Consider the following 5,967-nt stretch of genomic DNA (forward strand, 5'->3'; position numbering starts at 1 on the left):
TTTAATTTTTGTTTGTTCACTTTATACACATAAGTCCGAAGGTGGTTGGAACCTATCAAGTAAATTAGAAAAAGAATTACCTTTGATAATCCTATTATTAGTATCAGATAATCATGTACTATTAAAATTTTAATGGTTCGATAGAGAAAAGTTAAATCTTTTATTTTAAATTACGAAATATTACGATAAAATTGTAAATTACTTTATTTTTCCTTAAATCCATAGAAATAAGCTAAAAAGTTAGTGCATACAATAATTTGAGCAATAAAATCGAATATAAAAACGTACTTCCCCTTAGTAATCATGTCATTCATTTTTCATCGAATTTAAGTTTTTGATCTTCAAAATTTTCCCTAGAAGCTTAGATTAGAAAAACAGGTCGAAACTCTGTGCATCGTAATGACACCCTCCTCCCCCCTAATATATTTCCTTTAAATTTTAGCTAAATAGAATATTATTTTTATGTAAGGAAACAAAAATGTAGCAATGGTACAATAATAATTGAAAACACATTTAGAAAATCTGCACTAATATTAAAATGTTAAAAACACATATTAATTTATTTTGTTCATATTCGTCACACAATTTTCACATATTTCACGAAATAAATAAAAAAAATGAACTAGAGGATAGAAACTTAATTTCTAAGAAGAAATGTTCTGAATTAATATAATAAATACAAACTGTTTTACAATAATCTATGATAAAAAAAAAAATTGCTAAAAGAATTACCTAAAAAAAATGTTATTTTGAGCGAGCATAAAATGTTTTTCAAAGGAAGGTAATGTAATATTATTATTAAATATTTTGAATAGTTCTGAGAAGTTTCTATAATTACGGTTTATTAAAACCAAAGTAGGCTGTCATGTGACCAAATTACTACGTTAAACCTTAGTTAATAAAAATGTCGTTTCTTAAATTTTGCACTCAAGCGGCAATTAGGTGTAAATATAAAAAAAAGATAGAGACGAAATACATGTATACAGAAAAAATTATTTGAAATTCATATGATCTAATTTAATCCAAACACATAGATCGACAAATACATAATTATTAATAAAGTAAATTTTGCCTTAGCTGTTATTCGTTTAAAAATTTAATGATGCGCACACATTTTTCTAACATTTAAATATTGTCTGGGGTGATAAGTCAGTTTAAAACTTTAAGCGATGAAAAATTTACCCAATCGAGAACCTTTACATTAAAATGCAACTTCAGTTTACAAGCAACAAATAATTAATATTTAAAATAAAGGATTTAACCATCGATATTTTTTAGACAAAGCCATTATCCGAATAAATCTTTCCAAAATTAATTGAATTTAATTAGTTTTAAGATGGTCTTTTTAAAAAAAAGCGAAATGTAAATCTTCTGAATATTTTGAGGACAGAGGGCTTTTTAAATTTTTATAAAAATGCATATGTTTCATAAATAGACAAGCTCGAATTTTTCAATAAGATGTTTATTATTATTTTTTACTTATTTTCTTAAAATAAAGGGAATCAATTAATGAAAAAAAATGATTGTTGATATTGTGCTGCTTTAATAGATAGTTATAAAATTATACATATTATAGCCTCAATGATATTTTGTTTCCATTTTATTTTAATTATAATGGACAAATATATAAATAAAGGACACTTTATATGAACCTTTATATTATTTATTTAAAACACTTTATATTATTTATTTAAAAACAGTTTTTTCAAGTATAATTTATGACTACAAAAATAGGTCTATAGCAGGTAAAAGGTTAAACAATTTTGTGTCTGAGATGGTTTGAAATTAAAAAAAATTCAAAGTAAGGTCTTGATAAATTACACATATCTTTTTTTTTCTTAATTTGTAAACAAAAGGATTATTTAAACTTCAGCTTAAGTTATTAATTTAAAATTAAAATTGTGTGTGAATTTCTGTGACTTAAGAGCAAAAAAAAAAATCAGTTTGAGCAACTAACAGATGTGTTCCTTAATCTATTAATTCAATAAACAAATACATTAAAAAATAAATAAATACATTAAAAAATAAATAAATACATTAAAAAATAAATAAATTGAATTTTTATGAGTGTTTAAACCTAAAATCTATCTTTTAATAAATGAAAAGAAATCTATTTCTCGGTAGTCGACACTCTTAACTGAACCAATGCTACGCAATTTACACAACAATATTTACTTATTGCAATAATTTTTCAGGAAACTTGAATAATTATGTTTCCAACATTTCAAATTTTAACATTCATTTTCTTTTAACCATTAAGTCATTGTTTTTAATAATAATAATAATACAATAACGAGCATTTAATTACACAAAGTTTACTTTTTATTACTAAAATATCATTGGTCATATTAAATGTTTTTTTTTAATAAAAATAATTATATACGAAAACAAAATATTATAATGTAGTAAACGCCCCTCTCAATCTACATATACAAAGATGCAAACTTGCTCTGCTCCATGTAGAAAAATATTTTTTATTGAGAGCTAAAGTTATATTTATTGTATGATTCTTTGTTTAGTTAATGTAAAACCATTTTCCCCCTCTACGTATAAATAATAAATAATTGAAAAAAATTATGTGAAACATAATTTTGTTCCACGTGAGAATTATAAATTTCACCCGAATTATCTTAAATTCTGCATGGTTTCGATTTTAACTACCACTCAATAAAATATTTTAAAGAAAGTGGAGCAGTTGGCATTGCTAGAAAAGAAAATATATACATACCTCCTATTTTTAGTATTTAAATGTTTTGTGACAGTGATTCCCACCATGTGTGGCAAAACCTCCCTTTCTGGAAGGATTTCGCCAATTTACAGCAAGGGTTCTATTTGTACATACATTCAACAAATTCGAAAGCCGCTTTTCAAAGTGATTTTCACCCCTGATAAAATTTAAGATCTTCACGCATTTAAGGGTATGATAATTGGGCTAAACTAGACAGGGACACTCCATGGTTTTCACATTTCTTTGCCCTCTGTCACCACCAAAGGGCTACCCTCTGCCTGCAGGTGTTCTATTCATCCCCAGATAATTGCCCTNTTTAAATAACAACCTCCTTTATACCTTTAAAATATACCTTGTTTATACCACAATTATACCTCGATTTTTTCATAAGGGTATTCTCTGCCTGCACGTGCTCTATTCATCCCCGCATAATTGCCCTTTAACATCCTGGTAATGTGATATGAAGAGATGTTTATCTTGTCTTTTTGCTTATGGTACTGTAAAAATAAAGATTTATCTGAGGATCCCATCATTGGAAATTTTTATTCTGCATTCTGGAGAGTTTTCTAAATTATTCTTTTCAATGTTTTATTTATTTTTTTAAAATTTTTATTATTGTTTTTAAAATTTGTATTCGTATGTATGTGAAATTTATTTTTTTAAAACAAACAAAATATCAAAATATTTTGAAAAAAAGAAAGAAACGTTGGTGTTGGTTGATTTTGCGCCTTTTTCAAATAATGCGCCCATGGCGCCAGCCCCGCCTGCCATACCCTAGATACGCCACTGCATATAAGCTATCCATAATTTATAAATTCGAAGGGTATATTTCCGTATCGTGTATTTGTCGCATCAACTACAATCGCTAAGGTGCCAAATAGAGTTTAAACTTACATATTTAAAAAAAAAATTAAACTTACAGATTAAAAAACAAAATGCAGATGTGTGTGTTTGCCCAGGGGTGGCTATGAGTTGCACCTTTCGAGTTGGTAGTTTTCTGCGATTTTTTTTTAAAAGTTTCTCCCCAACAAGACTTATCGATAATTCGTGTGGAGAGTCATAGAGGAAGGAAGTACGTTAGTTTCTGTCTTGATTTTCATGTAAATTAAAATCGTTTAATTTTTAAAACTATATGGAACTGCATTAAACATAGTTCTAAAGAAAGGCATCACGAAAATTTAAAAAAATATTTTTATTAAATTAAAAGTACATTTATTAAATAAAATCGTAGTACATTCCTATACAATTGAAAAGAGGAGAAGAGGGAGGGGAAAAGGGCCAAACACATGAAACTGGTTTCCCCCCAGATGGCGTACTCGAGCGTTGCGATCGCCACGCCAATATCGATATCTCCCCGATTTTGGCGGTAAATCCGAGTTGCAAGCTTTGTTTGTTGGTAAACGGAAACAAATCTCGATATTCTAACCTGCACGAACTGTTTATTGTGAGAGGCAATATTTTGTTAGTATAAATAAATAATATAATTTCTAAACTCAAGTCTGCTGTATTTCATAAGATTTTAGTGATATTAAGTTATTTTGATGAGTTTGAAGAGAAAATTTGTTTTAGTCATTTATTGATATGTTAAAAAAGGTTAGGTATATGGCTACTGTATTTCGAAAGAACTTTCATTAAAACTATTGTTATTCTATTTAAAACTATTTGTTTTTGTTGCAAGTGTTAGTATTTAAAGTAGTGAGATGTATATTTTGTAGATAATCATTTAGATTTAGCATATTGTTTACAAGGTAATAAGTGGTTTATAATGAATTTTATTCTAATATTAATTTTAAGTTTTTCTTACATTTTTAACCACATGTTTACTATCTTTCTACCAATTTATGTTCATTATTATATAACTGCAAATAATGTGTGTGATTCATATTATTAAGTCATTTGAAAACTGTTAATGAGTTTTTACATCTAATAGGTAAGACATTTTTGATGTAATTGATATCTCTTAATTTTTACTTGAAGAAATTGACTAAGACTTGTCTATTAAAATGTTGTTGTGCTGAGAAACAACAAGATTAGATGTCATGCATATAAAACGCATGGGCAGGGAATAAATAACATTGCCTTATACAGTTTCTAAAATATGTTCTACGGGGTAAAGTGTGCTTTTCATTTTTTTTATTTTTTACAAGTAGTAATTATCATGCAAACACCAATATTTTGAATAGTTTATCACCAGAAAGGCAGTTATCAGAGTCAGTAGTTATCAGATTAAAAAGACAAGCAAAATCTATTTTTCTATGTTCCAATGAAAGTCTTAGGTACTTGTGAAAATTTCAGGTACTTTGGCATTGAAAGATGTTTTAATAACTGTTTAATTTGACAAAATAATTCTTACCTTTTGATTTGTTATACCTTTATGTTTATTTAATTTCATTATTTTAATTAACTTCCATGGTTTTAAAAATTATTTTTTTATTTGAAGTTATTATGGTTAGCATCAATGTGTTTTTTTTTTTTTTTTTTTTTTTTTTTTTNTTTTTTTTTTGCATTGTTTAAAAATGGTTTTGAGTTTTTTGGGATGATCAAAATGTGCATATTTTGAAAATTATTTATTTTATATTTGGGAAATTTGTTAGTTTTTTTTTAAAAAAACATTCTGGCATGTTATAGGGACCTAAAACATTTTGGTGGAGACCCTGCATGCTGTTACAAAGGTGCATAGCGTTTTGAGAAAGTGCATAAAGGTGCTTATTTTTGATTAACATTTTTTAAGAGCCCTTAGAGGTATTTTTTAAAAATTTTATTTGGAAATCGTAAAAAGTGCTTTAATTTTCTATCTTTTTAAAAAGAGATTTTTTCTTTGCCGTGTCAGAAACTGATTATGCGAAGTTTGTGAAAATGTTTTTGAATTTTATTGATTTTATGTTCACAAATTAAGGACTTTCAGCGATAGAAAAAATAATTTCTATTACTGAACTAATTAAGATTTCTTTTTTGAGGGTGATTAAAAATATTTTTTGAGTGCTTAAAAAGTACTTAAAAGTTTCTTAAAAAATCTAGCTATGCACCCTGTATTCTGGATGTCTCTATCTAATCAGGGTTCCTTGATTGATTTAAATCAGCTTGTTTTAAAACTGATTAGAACAAGTTGATTTCCCCCCCCCCTTAAACCTGCATCTTTTATATAGTAGAATGTTCTCTTTTGGATATATGGTGGATATTATCTTTTTTACATATTCTATTGCATTTCAACTCTTAGACATTTTTTGATAACTGTCTAC

Source organism: Parasteatoda tepidariorum, chromosome 9 (assembly GCF_043381705.1).
Source record: "Parasteatoda tepidariorum isolate YZ-2023 chromosome 9, CAS_Ptep_4.0, whole genome shotgun sequence".
Classification (NCBI taxonomy): domain Eukaryota; kingdom Metazoa; phylum Arthropoda; class Arachnida; order Araneae; family Theridiidae; genus Parasteatoda; species Parasteatoda tepidariorum.